We start from the raw sequence: 18,750 nt of genomic DNA, 5'->3' as shown, positions 1-18,750 counted from the left end.
CAGAACGGCTCAGCCAGGAGCAGGCTAATGCTCAGCCTCAGCACAAGATCTCCAAGCTGTGGTGTCCTGTGGGTGCTGCCCCCGTTTTCAGGCAGCCCTGTAAAATAAACTAATGGGTTCCCAGCAAAGCCAAAGCCATGAAGAAGGAGCACATGCAGGCATGGCCAGAGCATGGAATGGGAGCATTGCACATGGAGCATCCAGCATCCCATGGCACACAGCTGAAGGTTCTGTCCAGCACATGAATGCATTGGCCACTCTTCTACACCCCCTGCGTGCCTCCAATCTGGATAGAATTGTTGTTTCCCGTGCCTGCTGCCAGAGCACCACTGAGGTTTGGGATGTTGCTGGCAGTGAGGAGCCCAGTCCAGGCAGCAGCTGCTGGATGCTGGAAGAGGAAAGAGAAGTCCTAGTGTGCACTCCTCATTTGGCATTCCCTGTAAAAGGGGCCAGGACTGCTGCTCAGGGCCCTGCCCCAGGCGGGGAGGGAGCAGGAGGTGGACTGAAGTCACTTTCTGCAGTCACCTAATTAGAGCATTTCAGAAGAGGGACAGGTCCAAACACCATCCCCTCTGCCCCTTAGGGAGCACAATAGGTGTCCGGTCACCACTGGCATGCTCAGGACTCTGTGCAGGCAGGGGCTTGTAGGAAGAGAGGGCAAAGGGGAGAAATACCTCTGAGACAAAGGTGAGCCTGGGAGCCAGCCTCCATAGCTCTGCTGGCTGCAAAGGGCCGAGGATTCTGCATGCTGTTATTAACACTTTTCCTCAGGTCATACCTTGAACTAACCTTTCTCCCTTCCTTAGGCAGTAATTTTTGCCTGTTTTTCCCCTTAATCTTATCACCTTGTAAACAGTCCTCCCTTCTGTGCAGGTGCTAACCCTAAATTTTACTTACCTTGAGTAATTAACAAAATTAAACTCCAGAAGTTGTGCTGAGATATACCTAGACTGGAACTGCTCCTTCTTTTCCAAACCCAAAGAAGGGATTTTAAAACTCTAAACTTGCCTGTTTTCTCTAACCATGTGAGTTTGTCTGATGAGGGTCACTATACTTCCATACAACCCTGGCCTTGCTTAACGGCTCTTGTCCCTCTTCCCCAAATCTTTCCACATCTGTTCGGTTTTAAATGCAGAGGGCTTTGCTTTGGGGTGCCTCAAGCATGGGGCTGGGGAGTTGTTTCCTCTCCCCACCTCCTGACACAGTTATCTTTGTTTTGGCATCAGTGGGAGAGGGGATGGGGAGCACCACTGCATCCCAGCCTGGTGTGGATGGCCTCCTGGGGACTCTTAGTGAGTTTGGCTCCTCATCTGAGTGTGCCACAGTGGCAGCCAAGGAGTCTGATCCCCACAGCTGGCTCCTCCCTGTCCAAAGCAGCAAGGAGAGATCCCAAAAAGCAGTGGGAAATAAATTGTACTGCAGCAATGCCTTCAGCACCAGGGCATTGGGAAGGTTCGTGCAGGCTGGGCCACCACAACTTTGTTGCCACCCCCCAGGGCACAGCTCTGAGCTCTGCTGGTCTCACCCAGCCCCAGACTTTGATGTAGAGGGTACCACTGCGATTCACTCGGGCATCACAGCCCCTCACAGCTTCAGTATTCCCTGGATGCTTGATTTGAGCTGGCATAGATCTCATTTTCCAAGGTGCCAGACTCTCCTCACTCCTGCTGCAATGAGACCACAGCAGAGGCATCAAACTAAAGCCTCCAGTTTGGACAGAGAATGGGGACAGCAGCAGCAGCATGCCCGGAGGGGAGAGGTTATGGCTCTGCTTTGAAAGGACGAGGATGGAGTGCAGTGAAGGCATGAGGATTAAGCAAATGCTGATGGTGAGCAGGCAAATGGGTGATCAGATCAGAGGGAGAGCTGCAGGCCCTTGCATGTGGGGACAGGCAGAATTGTGGGGCAGCTGCTGGCCACGGGGCTCTTCCTGGGGCTGCTGTGCCTGCTTTCCAGGCTGCTCATGGCAGGTTGCTCTGTGCTGCTCTTCTTCCAGCCCTACCACTTATTATGAACAGGCACATTGCACATTTCCAAGTATTTTTCTACTGATTGTGATGTAAGCAAGAGTATGGCAAAATGTGGTCATGAATATTTCAGGGTGATCATAGGAAGACTTTCAACAGCTAAAATTTCTTCTGTGACAGACATTTGGTGGGGCTTGAAGATACAGAGGCATTGAAAGATGGTTCCCTGCCATTCAGTTCTGCAAGGAGAGGGGTGATGGCATGTGTCAGGCCTGATGGAAGGGTAATTTCCCAGTTTCCCAGGAGACCTTTCAGTCATCGTTGTGTGGACCTTCCTCAATACAGGGGGAAATTGCAGTCCCTTAGAAGTTCATCCCATGGGCAAAAGGAGACTTGGAAATGATATCTTTGTTCAACAAATAAGCAGTGTGCAAAGTTATTAAATAAAAATGAGAAAAAAAAATTATGTGTCATGGTTTAACCCAGGACAATTAGATTTTGTACATTACTTACTCAGCTAGGAGGGAAGATATTTTTCCACTGGAATATTTCTTTCTGCTCTCCAACATTTATGATTTCTCATGAGCAGCAATTCTTCAACTGCACTTTCAAACACTGAGGGGAGCAATTGAGGACATAGTGGAATTGAACCTGGAAGGAAACCAGAAGAATGTTTTTCTCAATCCATAGGGGTGTCTCAGCCTGAGTCTTCTGCTGAACTCAAACCATCCCCAAACACCAGCAGTTGTTTCTGGTTATTGTCTTAGAATAAAACCAGTGGCTTTCCTGGGGCCCTGTTCACTGTCGGGACTGCTTTGGATTTCTCCAGGGGGAGGGGATGACCCAACTTGGTGCACATTAACCCTGCTAGACCCTTCCTCCCTGGCCCCTGTGCTGGGAGCTGAGCCTCTCCTCTCCTGTGCCCTGAGCTGTGGGACTGTGGGCACATCCACCTGCGCACTTGGAATATGCTCTTTCCCACTGTGAAGCTGCATGTCCATGTTTTGGGGCTAAATTGAAGCCGGGCTTCACAGGCAGCTAAGCCCAAACCAGACCTGAACCCCCAAATTTATCCTGGTTCAAATACCTGGGAGATGACTGCTGTGAATTAGACAGAAAGTTGCTTTGTTTGACATTCCTGAATCATCCTCTTTTACTGCCTCACATTTTCAGCAATGAATGAGTCCAACTGCCAGTTTGGAGAATTATTTTTGTGGCAGAGCATGCCTGATGGAAGAGACAACCATTGCTATCCATTTCCATTAGCAGCCTGTCAATAGAAATTAAATTACGTGAATAAGGCACTATCAGTGCCAACATCACTGCAGGAAAACATTAATTAATCCTCATTTACATTAGTCAGTGCTACCATCAAATAGACTCTTCTGTTGCTACCAAAGACATTTCCACAAATGATTGTTGCTGTCTGATAAACAGATTCACAGAACCTCACTGACTCACTTGTTGGGCACTTGCCATCACATTCGGGGTCTGAATGAAGCAAATGCTTCATGGGATCCTATTCAAAGCCCAGGTTTGACATTAGGACTTCCAGTCATAATCAAACCAATGCAGACACCAAAGAGGTGGGGCTTTGGGCTATAAAGAAAATAATTCCCCAACTAACTCATAATACTCATAGCAAATTTATTTTTGTGAGGAGTTCAAGATGTGGCTGTCACCAGTGTAAATAAACATCCCTGAGGGCCTGATGATATTTCAGAGGGGGCTGCACAATAGAGGGAAAATGGAGGGGACTGATCCTTGCCTTCTGGCTCATGGAGGAAGGATGAAAAGCTAAACTCCTTTCTGAGAGAACATTTAAGTCAGACATGCCCTATTTAAACGACAGGATGTCTTTACTTTTTGAGCCCTGCTGAAATCCAGATTTGCAAACAGGCTCTGCCTTCACTACAGGCTGAAGGAACAGACATCTAAACTCCAGTGCCCTCTGAGGGGCTCCAAGCCTGGCTCCGCAGCCAACCCCCATCTGCCAGCCTTCTCCCCCAGGAAAAGAGAGCAAGGAGCAGTGCTGCTGCACCAGGAGAGCTGTCTTTTGCACACACCTTGGGGGAGAGAAAGAAAACATGGCACATGGCAAGATTCACAGCTGTGGCTCACCCAGAGCTGCAGAAGTGACAAGTGTGACCATAGAGTCATCATTACCCCAAAGGCTTCTCCCTAATGCTCCCACCACTCCATCCATCCACTGAGCTGCCACATCTGGTTTAACCACCAAATAACATAGGCATGGATCTGTAGCACAAGCAATGCAAACCTTTGGCTTTCCTCTGGGGACCTCCTGGGAAGGCAGGGTCTGCAAGCTGGGATGGCTCAGAAAGCACTTTGGAGAGGTACTGTGCCTGATTTGGGACTGTTCCCAGATCTGAACACTGGACACAGCAATAGTTACACTATTTCCAAGTCCTCCCATGACTGTGGAGGAAGCACTGTGACCTGATGGAGCAGGTTGCTACTCCAAAAGCTGTGCAGGTGTTGGCTCAGGCTGAGACACACACAAGGTAGAGCTGGTCACTTCAGGTGCCTCTGCCTGTGGTGGAAACCAGAAATTATGACAGCAGTCCTGGTAGCAAAAAACAGAGTGATGAAGAAGGATGAGTGAGGAAGAAGCAAAGAAAGTACCAGAAAATCTCAAAATCATGGCAATAGCTTTCTAAGTAAGTTGCACTGCAGGGCTTGCTTTGCTGGCCACTGAGGTGCTGTGTTCCAGTATCACAGATATGTATTATTCTGCTTTGCTGCAGGAGACAAAATGGCCTAATAGGAGGTGGGAATGGGTGGAAATGGAAATTACAATCAGCAGCAGCTTTTCCAAGAGATAAGAAATGCCATTAGCAGCTCTTCTCTGTGGCAGACTGCTGGGTCATGGGTGCTGCTCCTCCTTCCTGAGCGTTCAGGAGAGCATTTCCCCCAGCCTCCAGCACTGCAAATTCACATCTCCACTGGAGAACTGTGCACTTGTGCTTGGGGTCATGTGCAAAGTAGCATTAGTACAGGCCTACATGCTGAAAAGCACTATTTTGAGCTAAAATGGTGAATACAGAAATAACAGAAAAATCAACCTGAAATCTGTGGTTATGGTAGGTTTCAAAATCCTTTTCAGTGCTTTGACTATATAGTATCTGGCAAAAACTGCTGGTTGCTGTAATAAGTCTTTAAATCTACTTTAAGTGCCCTTCCACTTATTTTCTTCCTTGTGTTCAGCATGCGAATTACTATATGGGAATGTATTAAGCAATAAACAGTAGAGTCCAGATACAAAAGCTTAGCTGGGGTAAAGCTGAGGCAGTATCCACACATCCAGTCCATGCACAGGCAAAAGTAAGAGCAGGAAATGTAGGATGCACCTCAGGAACACAGCACAAGAAAGCAAAATATACCCCATAACCCTCCTGAGATTTAGAGTGAGGAAGTGGAGATGTAAACAGCATCTACTTCTTGATCCTGTTCCAGCAGGAGCAGTCATGGGAGGACAGGGAGGGGCAGCAGTTCCCACCCTGGGTAGGAGATGCTGAAATGGGGCTTTGAAGCCCAGCTGGTCCATGGAGGGGCATCCTCCTGCAGAGCCCAGCCTGCTCCTGCTGGATGTGGGTGTGCAGGCATCGATCTCCTGCTCCATCTCACTCTCCATCCTTCTATTTATGGGAAGTGTTTTGGTGCATGTTCCCCTGACCCTGATGCCTAAAAAGGTCTCTGTGGGAGATAATGGTGAGCAGCCCTGGAAGAAAGCTGAGTTAAATCTGACTCACAGTGATTGCTTGAAACGTGCTCCCCAGTCACCTGCTGCCTTGTACCGAGTGCCAGATTAATATAATGAACCCCTGATCCTTCACTTAATAGCTACACTGTGGCTCAAAAGCTGGGGACTCCTACACCATGTAAATTTGCCTGGATTTGATACGCCTACTGGTGACCTCCAGCCCCTTTAAAAATGCTTTCGTTCCTCAGAATAGAATGGATTTATTCTTTTTTTTTTTTTTTTTTTTTTTTTTTTTCAGTGAGATAAAAGGAACAGGAGTCAGGTCCCTAACGTTATGTTAAACTGCATTGAATTAGCCAAGACAGAAAAATCTCAACTCAGGTAAAATGTCAGGTATTTAGGATTTTTAAATGCTTATGTCTAGCTTTCCTTGCATGAGCTGCTTTGTTTCTTTGTTTGTTTTTTCACAGTAAATAAGTTTTTCTCACTTTTCCAGATAATTAACCTTTCTGCTTCAAAGCCAAGGGTGAGGATGTGAGGACTGATACTCCAGGGGGACAAACACAATTAGAATCATAGAATAACAGAATTATTTTTGTTGAAAGGGACCTTAAAGTTCATCCTATTCCACCCCCTTGCCATGGGATATCTGATTTGCAGTAATCAGATAAAAATAATGTGGCATCAGGAAAGACTGATAGTGCCAAAATCAGGGAAGAAATTGTGGATAGTCTTACCTTGATGTGCTTAAAGAGCAGGGAATTAAAAGAAGTAAACTGCAGTATGTGCTGAGACATCAAAGCCAAAAATCAACTTCAAATTACTCATCACTTTAGAAAATACATTTTTAATTGAAAACAATCTCCTTAACTAAACTCAAAGACTTGTTTTCACCAAGCCCCTGTTCCATCTGGCCAAGGCTGTATTCAGGAGCTGGGATGTCTCCCACATGGCCAATACTCCTATGGCATGGTAACAACTTGGTGTCCCTGGTTTCTCCCACAGCCTGGGGATGGGCAGCCAAACAGGGGGCTTGGCAAGGGGCAAACCCTGCTCAGTGGCAGTGACAGAGGTGACTTCCCTCTGTTTTCCTCCTGGACACAAGGTGAATCCAGCTGTAAGAGGAGGTGGGCACTGTTCATGTGCTGTGTGCCACTTCCCTCCAGCTCAGTCTTTGCACTCCAGGAGGGGCTGGGGGCTCACGGGGAGCACACAGGGCTTAGGGGGGCTCTTTCAGTGACTGCTGAAGGAAGCAGGTGGTGGGTTAGATGAGGGAGAACAGATGGTCTGAGGAGGGTGTTCCTACACCAGGCTGGGGAAATCATCTCTTCCCTGCACCTCCCTCATGCAAGCTGCACAAAGTATGTGGCAAACTATTCACATGCACTTTTTTTGGTGTATTCCTCTTTTTCTTTTTTTTTTTTTTTTCTTGTGTACAGTATGAGACACTCATTTATTTTACTGTGATGCATTGCCACCACACTTTATAGCACCTGAGTGCCTTCCAAGGTGAAGCCCCTGGACAGGAATGATCATTTGCTTTTTGCTCTCTTGTCTCTCCTGTCCTTTTGTGGATTGGCTGAACAGGCATGTACAGGTGCACCTCAGGTGTGGGAAGTGAGGGGAGAGGTGGGAGATATCCACTGATTTGGCTGTGCTTCAGCAGGGATGTAAGGGCACAAGCTCTGCATTGATACTTCAGATATTCTGATGTCTGAATGCTCAGAGGCAGTGCAAAGTCTTTATGTTCAAACTGCAAAGTCTGCTTGGTCCTATGAAACATGGAACATTCATAAATATCTCAGGCTGAGCACTCTTAGTAATTGGAAAGTAGCAATTTTGACCTTAATGTCCTAGTTTCTCATTTTTTCTGCTTTCCAAAAGAGTTAATGTCACCAGGTCTCTCACGGAGATGCAGGTGGGCTCCTCAATGCTGGAAACCTGCTCAACTACTGCAAAAAGCAATTTGTCTGAATAAGTCATGAAAATTGAGGTGTTGATGTAGCTGAAGACATCCTTAATGCTGCTGATTTACCTGTGCAGTACTAGGTTTTCCAGTCTATTTATAGTTTCAAAGATATAAACTGTTCCTTGCCAGTCCATGAGAAGTAAGAGGGAAAGAAAAAGATCATCCTCAGATTGCAGTTTCATGGCTTGATCCTGGGATGGCTGTTCATTGACTCAGTTAAATAACTTGAAAGGTTTTCTATCTCTAATGTCAGCTACATCTCAAATGAGACACAGCAGAATGGTGGGCTGAAAGCTTCCGTAGAAAGGAGATAGAGAATGGCCAGGAGGGTGAGATATCAAGTCCTTTTGGCTACAACAACTTCTTATTTGTGTTGCTGCAATACTTGGAAGCCCAGGTGTGGTCCAGCACCTCGGTTTGGAGAGTTCTTGTTGGTTCTCCTCCTCTCTTGCTCATTTGCTTTGAGATAACAGGTAATTGCATGGAAAATAGAAGCTGGGCAAGAGACCAGGACATGCTTTGGTTCTCAAAGGCTACTCAGAAAAAGTGAGGCATTTCTATGGATAAGTACATGCCAGACATCCCATCAGGAACATGTTTAATAAGTCAACAGTGATGACCCCCCCTAAAAATTGCCATTTGCCTTAGATAAGACATATCGCTCTGATAACCTCAATATTTGCCTTATTCAAGATAATTCCCATAACAAGTAAAATGAACTTGGTGCTATTTGCTTAAGCAAAATTATTTATGAAGAGAATGGCTGGTGCTGTAACTTGCAGGTGTTCTTGGGTAGGTGATGGTCACAGCCATGGCCAACCTGGGGCTACGAGCAGAGCACCTCAGGGTTCTTCCCATCCACTGTCCCTGGGAAGCTCACCCAGATGTCTGCCACAGTCCAGCTGGCCATGGTGACACTGAGCAAAGCTGCTGATACAATTTTATTCAGTGTTTTCAGTGTCCTTTTTCAGTTTTCAGCCAAGGTCCATCCTGGTTTCCAGGTGCTTTGGTGGCTGTGGCCAGGAGAAGGTGGCAGGCTAGGTGGGTGAGGATGTGGCTGGGTCCATTGTCTGAGGGACATGGAGATGGACTAGATCTCACATGGATTGGAAGGACAGCATTGTGTCCCCAACCAGGGATGATGTGTTTTTCTTACCTGGTAAAGCAAAATGTTGAATGTAAGAGATAATTCTATGCAAGCCAAGAAATGGAGAAAATGCTAGAGAAGGGAAATGGAAGAAAAAGTTCTCCTGAAAGCAAGGCAAGCTTTCACCACCAAGAAAATTTTTTGCAAAAGAAACAGCAGAGATTTTAACTTTTTTACTGTAGTTTATATAAGTAAATATATATATATATGCATGGATGTGTGTGTCAATGTCAAATCCCCCAGTCCAAGCCTGGCATGCTGACCACTCAATTGAACCTGTGAGGAACATTATACAGACCTACAGACCCAGGAATGACAAGGATTTTACAATGGGCATATACACACACAGGACCCTGAAGCCTAATAAGGAAACCCTTTACCATTTGTTTAAAGACTACATAATTTATGTTTTTCATCATCTCACAGGGGAGAGAAGGTTGTTTACTTTGATTTGTTGATGCAGCAATTTTAAACATATGGTATGGTATGTGGAGTCTATCTGGAACAAAACACACCTTATTGATCATGGTGTAACCAAACCAAAATCCATGGCAGGCAAAGAAGGAAATAGTGTAAAGCACAGAGTGCACCATTATCACCCATATTATACACCAGAACTTTGTGTGATGTTTGTCATCAAAAGCACCTTGCATGACAGAAAAATTAAAAAGTAAGGTTTAAAATGCCAGATCTGAGTTGTGCCTTGAGGGCAGAAGGAGGGATAGGTACCCACAGAGTCACCCCATGCTGCACAGCTCCCAGAAGCTGCGGGTTGAGGTTTGAGCTCTCGGGGGCAGGTAGCTGTGGAACCAGAGGAACAGTGAGGCAACTCCGTGGAAAATCCGCAGTGATAAATTGTTTGCTCTTAATATAAGCAGGTTCATAAACCAATCTGATCCCTGAAGCTTGATAGAGACCAGATACCAGCAGGCACATTTTCAGCTGCAGAGCTGGCAGAAAGCATACCTGGGATCCTGACCCAGGTGTAGCGTTACACGGTGTTTCAGACAGGTTGGATTACTCACCGTGTCCTCACAGGTTACCCAGTGCTGTGCTGTACAGTGAGGCTCTCAGAGCTAAAACAAGCTTTGATTTTGTCATCACAGGCAGAGTGCTCTCACTGGGGCTTGTCTGACAGTGCTTTGGGAGTGCAGTCTGTCTGATCAAAGCATCATCAGGCATGGGCTGAGCATGGCCTATCCCTGACACCAGCAGCTCAGAGGTGGGCAAGCTGAGCAAGCCCCTGGGATGGGGCTCTCCTTGCAGGTGCCTTGGCCACAAGGTCCCCTTGGTGGCAGAGAGGGTGCAGCAGTGATGCTGACCCCAGTTGGGCCATGCTGGAGCCCAGGTGGCTTCATGATTTCCTTCTGTGCAGGCCTCATACCCCATCCTCCCCTCAGTGCCTGCAGCTGGGAGCTGCCAGCCCCTCCTTTCGCTCCCGTATCCTCACATCTCCTCTTGTTTTCATTCCCACTACACAAGCGCGCTGACTGTCCTAAGTGGGGAGAGCAGACCTTCAATTCTTCAAACTTTTTACAAGAAAAGAGTGCACTTTGCCTAATATGGGCTGGTCCCTGGGCTCTTTGCTTACATCTATAATTTTAAACAGAAGGAGTGGGTTTTGCTGGTGCCTTTTATCCCCTCCTTGTTCCCCTTTGTTTTACTGTAAGGAAAATGTAGCCACATAGTCTTACTTTGTGCAAAGGGTTCACATTCAGGAAAGAGATGAGAAGTAATTCAATTTAAGTTTGATAGCAGATTTTCATAGACCTGATAATCAAATGGTAGGTGTACACTGAAAAAGACAGATTCTGCCTTCAGTTTCTGAGCCAGATTGCAGCAGTTGGACTAACCAGAGATCTAATTCAAACCTCTAACTTTGTTTACACCAACTACTTTTTTTTATTATTATTCTGAATGCTCTTAACATAAATTGTTACTTTTTTCTTTTTTTTTTTTTTTTTTTTTTTTTTTTTTTGTAATAGTTGTCTTTTTTGTTTACATCTTAATGCAGCTGGGAATTTATTGACAGGATCTCTTATCAGAACTTCTTGCATGGTGCCAAACATCTTCTGAAGCATTTTATAGGGACATAAAAAAATAATTCCATCATGCAGGGACTCGTCCTGTAGTTTAACTTTTTATTAGAGGTCATGAAATCAAGATATCAAGCCTCAAAGTGGTTAATGGCTAGAGCAGACTAAGAAAATCCTCTCCTTATCTCTTCCTGCCCTTTTCCTCGCTGAGATATTTTTTGAACAAAATGAAGTTTTAGCTGCAGTGAAACATTTTGGCTTTCCTCAGAAAAACCTAGTTTCTCTTATAGAATATAGAAGCACTTTTTTATAGTAAAATTTCCAGTTTCTTATAGCAAAAATGTCTCAGCAGAAATGTTTTGACTAAATTAACTAAGAGCAGTGTGCCTCTGTTCCAGTCTATTACTAGAATATATTCCAGACAGAACTTGAAATGCAGTAGACAGCTATTAATCCAACTCCTTTCAGCTTCTGAATTCTTATGTTCACATGATTCCCTCTGAATTTTCTTTGTTCATGCAATAATTCTTCCTTCCCTGTTCAGTACATGCCTTTAATGTTTGCCTTTAATGTTCATTTTGCACTGAAGTTGCCAAATATGAATAGCATGAACATCAAATGCTTTTCAGCATCTCATCCCTCTGCTCCCTTGGTTTGTCAAGGTACCCAGGCTGTCATTATAAATACAAATATGACCTGCTGTTATGACAAACAGCAGCAGCTAAAGGAGCATCAGGCAGTGCAAGGGAGGGGAGGCCACCCCTGTGTTGTCTCTTTTGGAGCCTTTGGAGGCCTCAAGGTGATGCCCACATGGGTAAGCATGGTGACCCAGGTATCAGCTTGGTACTGGATGGTGTGACAACCTGCCTCTCTGAGCTCATTAGCTCTGGCCATGCTGAGTTTCAGCCAAAAAATCCCTTCTCACTCCTCCCTCCCAGAAACTTGCTCCATCCTCTTGGCCATGCTTCTGGAAGGGTACTGGGGTCTGGTGAAGACAATGTCAGAGATCAGAGTTGGTTGTGGGGAAAATATGGGGTTTTTTCTCCTTCCCTGTGTTATTTTCCAGCTGGATCAGTTTCCTAGGCTGCCTCACAGACATGTTGTACAGGCAGGTATGTGTCAGGAGGGATTTTCCCCACTGCTGGCACAGGATGAAGTGTGGAGAGATGTAGGAATGTCAAGAACCAGCCACGCTGTTGAACAAGACCCCTCATCCCCACATCCTGGCCCAGGTGGCTGGAGCAGCCTCTGGTGAAATGGAACCCAAATGCCTCCAACAGGCTCTTGATTAAGCCATTATGTTTGTGACTAATTTCTTAAATATCTGCTTTCCTTCTTATGTTCTCTCAAGAGCCTCCCACCGCACAGTTGACTCACACGTGAGCAGGTGCTGCTGGCAGAGGCAGCAGGTGCTGGTCCCTCCATCCCCCATACCAAACCCCAGCACTGCTCCCCTGGTATCCCCCATCCCCAGCATTGGGGAAGGATTCTGCCCAGACCTGTCCTGCTGCTGGTGGGGTCAGGGAAATTACACTGTGATGTAGCTCACAACATCCAAAGATCTATCTAGGTGGGAAAAAACCCCAATTTTCCTGTTTGCTTTCTCTCTTAATGAGGAAGAAAAGGGTTTGCAGTGTACAAGGTGGGCTCTGGCATAAGAAATCAAAGAAATTGTCTCATCATTTTTTTTCCATCCAGAAACTGTCTCATCATTTCTCTGATACATCCACATTTCAGAAATCATCATTTTCAGTGTTAAGTACTGCACAGACTGGGCCATGGCATTGTGGCTGGGTGATCAGGTCAGGCCTGTGAACAAGCTGGTCAGCTGCACAGTGGGAATGAGAACTGTGTTTAACTGCAGCTGTTACCCCACTGACAAATGAACCTGCTCTCCTCCTGAGTCAGTCTTTCTTAAGGGAATGACAGGAGGGGCCAACTCACACAATGCTGTAATGAAAAAATCACTGGAGCACTTGTTCAAAAATTGCAGCTCAAGCATTGCCTGAGAGTAAAGTAACCCAGCAATGGTGGGTAGAGCTCACCATGCCTCTAGTCAAGGCATGGACACCAGAACTGGACCTCACTTTGCATTTATGGGAAGGTCAAGCAGGAAGGAAGCCAAGGTAAAGAGTTGCATTTCCTTGAGTCAGGCATGGGTGAGAGGATTTACAGTGCTTGGCTGCTACTGAAGGTCTCCTCTGTCTTCTGGCAAAACCCTACCATGATTCAAGACATGGTTTGGGGAGCTGTGGGCTGCTGGAGGAGGGAAGGCACCTGTATGTGGAACACCCTTTTTTCCATTGAGATTCCCTTGGTGGCCCGTAGGTCACATCCAGGTGCAGCAGCTCCATCCATCCAGAGGAGGCAAAGAAGGATTGTGCAAGCAGGGAAATTGTCCTGCTGAAACAGCTTCAGAATCACTCTGTATGGATCTGGGTTTGTTCCATGGGGACCAAAATGGCATAATCCACTTATCTGGGGAGATAAAGATCCCCCTGTGCTCCTGCAAGCCATTTGCCAGCCATGCTCTATTCTCTGCACTGCTAAAGGCCCTGCAGGGTGTCAGGGAGGGCCAAGACAACCACCAGCCAGGCAGCAGCAAGAAAAGCCACCACACGGCTCTGCAGTGAGGAGAGAATGGGCAGCAGACACCTGTCTCAAAAAAACCTCAAAACATTATTAAGCTCTGGTGGCAAGAAAAATATCACTGGGAAAGATGTTCCTGTCTGCACTGAGACTGTGCTGAGCCAGCTGGTGGATCTATACAATTTCCAGACCCCTTCCTTCCTCGTCCTGAGCTTGGGAGAGCAGATGCAGCACCACTGAGCTCATTCCTGCTTTTTCTTCCATATTAGGTAGACCCCTAAGTGTCGTGCCCTTCGCAGAGCTCACATCATCTCCAGACAGCAGCAGATGGCACTCGACGGCTTGTGTGGTGTCCGCACCTCCTTCTGCCTGTCTCCCCCTCCTGCAGGCTCTGATTCCCTCCCACAGCATCGTGCCCATCACATCATCTCTTGGCGGTGCTACCACCCGAGCACACCCTTCCTCCTGTTTAAAGAGCTCCAGGTGCCACCAGTGTCTGTGAGCTCCCCATCGGGGGCTTCCATTTGCATTGCACGTCTGGTGCTGCGCAGCCAGCACCGCTGTCCCAGAGAGGGGCAGAGATGTCCCTGCCTCCTCCTGAGGCTTGTACAAAACCTGGGGCCTTGCACCAAAATTGTGTCCCTTGTACCACACCTTTTATCAAACTTGGGGCCCTTGTCCAAAACTTGGGGCCTTTGTCACAAACTTGAGGCCTTACATCAAACTTCAGGCCTTGTATCAAAGGTCCAAGCACAGACATCAGCACCAAGGGAAACAATCCCATCCCATGGCAGGGGATGTCAAGGAGCAAAGCATCCCTGCAGCACATTATATAGTTTTATATTTGACAAGGTTTCACTCTGCTTTGAGAGGAAAGCCCTGGGTGCCCAGTGTGGTGTGGTGGGTCTGCATTTGGTGGGTGTCAGGGCTGTGGGTGCTCCAGGCCATGGTGAGGGGCTGAGCTGGCGTGGGACGAAGGGCAGGGCTGGCCTGCCCATGATGTCCCTTGTACCAGGCTGGAGGCTGTGCTGGATGAGAGCCAGAGCACAAACTCGGGCATCCAGGAGAGTGCTTCCCCTCCCAGTGCACCTTGCAGGAGCTTCTTGGGCACAGCTCAGGATGGCAGCTGTGGCTGTGGCTGTGGCAGTGGCTGTGACAGTGGCTGTGGCAGCAGCTGTGGCAGTGGCTATGGAAGGGCTTTGGTGCCTGCCAGCTGCCTGGCTCCCTCTCCTTCCTGCCCCCACTTCCCTGAGGCTCCTATCCCCACTTCTCCTCCTCCTCATCCCTTGTGTCCCTTGTCCTGTAGGCCATGGTGGTCATAATCTGGTCTGGCTTGTGCACAGCCCTATCCAGTATGCACAGGTGGTTGGGGAAAGGCTGGAGAAGGAGACGTGTCTATTGTTAATGCAGGTGAACCCAATGGGAAAAAATGACGATGTCTGACTCAATTCAGAAGGCTGAATTATTTCTTTATTATAACTATGCTAAAATATATTAATATGCTATATAAAAGGAGGATACTAAAACTACATACTACTTTCTCTAACTCTAACACAACTCATGATCCTCTCTCGAGAGTCTAGACACAGGTGGGTTGGATTGGCCATCAGGCTCAAACAATCCTCACCAGAATCCAATAAAGTACTCACTCTAGGTAAACAGTTCTCTAAACACATTCCACATAGGAAAAACAAGGAGCAGAAATAGAAATTGTTTTCTCTTTCATTTCTCTCTGTGCACCTCTATGAAAAATCTTGAAAGGGAGAAAAATGTACTTACCACACGTGTCTGCACATGGAAGTGCGTGCCAAGTGCCAGGAGTGGCAGAGGATTCAGCTGCTGTGGGACCTGGAGCAGAGGGGCAGGTCCCCACACCCTGGGCTACCTTGCAGCAATGGCTGCTCTGGGCTGCTGCTGCAGAGGTCCTGCTCTCAGTTCTGTGCTTTCTCCTCCAAAAAAGGAGCCATGAGCCAGGTCCTCCAGCAATAATGTGTATGAGACTGAAAAAGATGAAGGAAACAATGCTGTGGTAAAGTCCTGGAGACAAGTCCCAACAGGAAGAGCTGAGCTTGTAGGGACTCACACCTGATGAGGGACTCGGTGTATATTAGAAGTAGTTCATGTTTAAGTAGTTAATATGTAGATAGTTGTACTTTCCCCCCACCAACTGATAAGTAGTTCCTATGCAGTAAGTGGAGATATGCTCAGTAGGGAGAGTTAGTGTATTTATTCCTGCTTTCCTGTTTTCTCAATAAAATACAGTGTTCCAGAATCTGGATTGCTCAAGTTCTTAGTGTAGTCCACTAGCCCTATTGTGCTGAATGGATTCTAATCAGAAATTCAGCCTATTTGCACTCTGCCCATTTTACCTTAGGGTTTAATTTCTGCTGAATTTCACTACCTTTATTGCATCAGTCACCCTATGTCCTTGCCAGGGGTCTGGTGCCAAAGTGGACATGCAGGATACAGAGACTGGGCTGCCATATCAGCAGTGGGATTTGCTGCTGCACCTTTCCTCCAGATGCAGAAGCAGACTATTGATTCAGAGTTGATTTAGCTGAGACGCATGTGGAAGGTAACTTCAGTGTGGAAACTGTGCAAGGAGAAATAACTTGAAATTTTTTCAGGTATTTTATGCTTTCGCTTCCCATCACAGAGCAATCTTTGCAGCCAAGGGGAGAAGGTGTGCACTTAGCTGATAAAAATAAACAGCATTCTCAGCTGCATTCCTGGATTTAATGTTTGCAGATCTGATATTCACTTGTGTTGCTCCAGCAAGCGTTAGTACGCTCAAATACTAAATATTTACATAGTATGTGTCACGTGTAGATGGGGAGGAGGGAAAGTATCATCCCTTCCTCTTAGAGGGGAGTTAAGTGACTTTTCCATGCTTGATCTGGACCCTAACAGGATCTCAGATCCATCAGAGCTCTTGGGGCACAGGGTTGCTCTCTTTCCCTGGGACTTTGGGAGCCATGCTTTTAGCAAATGGTGTCCCTTGCCAGGGGTAAAGGAACAATAGGGAATTCGGCATAGACAATTGGATAAAGCTTTGGGTGCCCCATCAAAAAATCAGGCCCTTGTGTGCACTGTGATAGCATCAGTGAGATCAGGCAGCTCTACCTCACGCACGGCTTAATTTCACCCAGGCAACCATGCCAGGGACTTTAAAGAAGCAGCTGCCCCCTAATTCCAAAAATCACCCAGACTTCTGAGAAAACTCATCTCTTCCAGCCTGCACAGCAAACAAACTGTTGCTCTTTCTGTTGACAACAAGTCATAAGTTATCCCGTTATAAAAGGGAGCAGCAGCCAGAGGAGCTGTGCTCAAACCAGCTACCAGGCATTTTATTTTAGCAGGGAAGGGCAAAACCCCTTGTGTTTAAAAGAAATGCCTCCCAGTTTACCCAAGGTGCCCAGCAGCCTGCTGGCTTCTATAGGTTCCTACTGTAAAGGTCACATAGATGGCTTGGGAATAATGCATTCCCCTTGCTCATGTCAGGCCGATGGAGCTGAAAGTCTCTCAGGACTGGTTGTCTCCTGCATGTTTATTTTATTCAGTGGTATCATGTCAGTGTGTCTGCCTAAATATAGCTTCTGTGAAGAGCATTTCTAAGTTTCCTGTTACAGTTTCACTCGCAGTTACCTTACAGTAAATGGAGGAAAATCAATGTAATCTCAATTACACACCGCCTCTAAATGTGCCTTGCTGGAAATTCTGCCTGGATTGATTCTCCTCTCATGGCAACTGCCTGTCCCTCTCTTCCTTTCTCCTTCTCTATCTCTCCTTTTTGTTGTAATAAACCACAATTTTATAATTTAAAACCCCCTCACTCTCCTTTCTCTGATGTGCCCGGCAGATAAGGCTTTCACAGGAACCGACCGTGCAGAAACCATGGAGTCCCTGGCCAAAGCTGCAACTGTGCAATTGGGATTAATTGACTCTGTGGCATTAGGACATGACAATTTCAGCAGCTTCAACAAAGTAAACTGAGCAGAAGGGTCAAATTCAAGGTAATCTCTGAACAGCAAACATAAGTATAAAGATCCCTTCTTTTGTCTTTTGCAGACAAGACAATCCTACAAGTAGCAAGAAAACTATTGACTTAAAAATGTATTCCCTTTGCTGTGGTGTTTAAATACAGCTCATTCACCCGTCCCCACTGCCTTCTAGTAACACATATCCACAGACACACAGAAAAACTACTATTATCAAATCCCTGCAGTGTCAGTGGCAGCCGGTCACCAGTAAACAATCACAGCTATAAAATCATCCAACAGATGTTATGCTAAAGATGAGTAGTCCAAAATAGAAAGTCTAAAAATATATCTCCAGGGCCAAATCACACCCTCTTTTTATGCTCTGCTCTGCCATTTTTGGCCCACAATTGGCAATTTGATTCCAAATGGAGGTAGTCCCACAGCCACAAGCACACTCTGGGTTGGGACAGGATGGGGGGATGTTGTCACGTGGGGCCCTGACTGCAGTGACCACCCACAGACTAGTCATGATCCTAAACAAGTTTATTGGAGATATTGTTATTATTAACCCCTCAAATATCCCTGTAATCCAACACCAGGGGCTTTGCTGATGCAGTCTCTCAGAAATGATGCACACTGATATGTATTTTTAAAAACTCAGACCTGAGGTAGGATCTAATACCCAGCATGGTTGTATTGGCATGTGCAAAACTCAAAGCACCAAAGCTTCAGCTGCTGCAGGAAAGTGGACTTATGGCAGAGATAGATCAAGTCACAACAGGGGATGACACCACTGTGCTGCCCAACCCAAGATGGGGCTGGGGCTGGGTGTCCTGCACTCCCATCATGGGTCACCAGTTCCTCAGTCCAGCAGGGATGTTTCATCAGGAGATTTTGGTTTTATCTTGTTTTCACATCCTGAGACTGAGCCAAAAGGAAAGCACGGATCCCTCAGGGGCTGAGCAGCTGCTTTGCATTACAATGTCTATTAAAGCCTGGAGATAAATGCAGGATTATTCTCTGCTCTTTTGAAAGAAGAGACATAGAAGATGTGTTGGCAACATCCTCTCTGTAGAGAAGGGTGTTGCAGCCAGAGGGACCCCAAAAAAGACCTCCCAGACCTGTCACCTTTAGGGCTTAGAGAGTTTGTTCCTACAAGTGAGCAGCAGGTGACACCAGTCATTTTGGTCTATCTGGGTACTATCTTGGGCTCTGATCCTATCAGACCTTGTGAGCCAAACAAGACAAGGCCACAGCAGCAGCTGGCTGGGAAATTTCCAGGAAAAAGGAGCAAGCAAGCAGCCTTTTCAAATCTGACCCTCTTCTCAGTTCAGGGCCTCT

This window comes from Lonchura striata, chromosome 6, assembly GCF_046129695.1.
Source record: "Lonchura striata isolate bLonStr1 chromosome 6, bLonStr1.mat, whole genome shotgun sequence".
In the NCBI taxonomy this organism is placed as follows: Eukaryota; Metazoa; Chordata; class Aves; order Passeriformes; family Estrildidae; genus Lonchura; species Lonchura striata.
The sequence above is the reverse complement of the archived record's forward strand: the minus strand, read 5'-3'. Positions refer to the sequence as shown.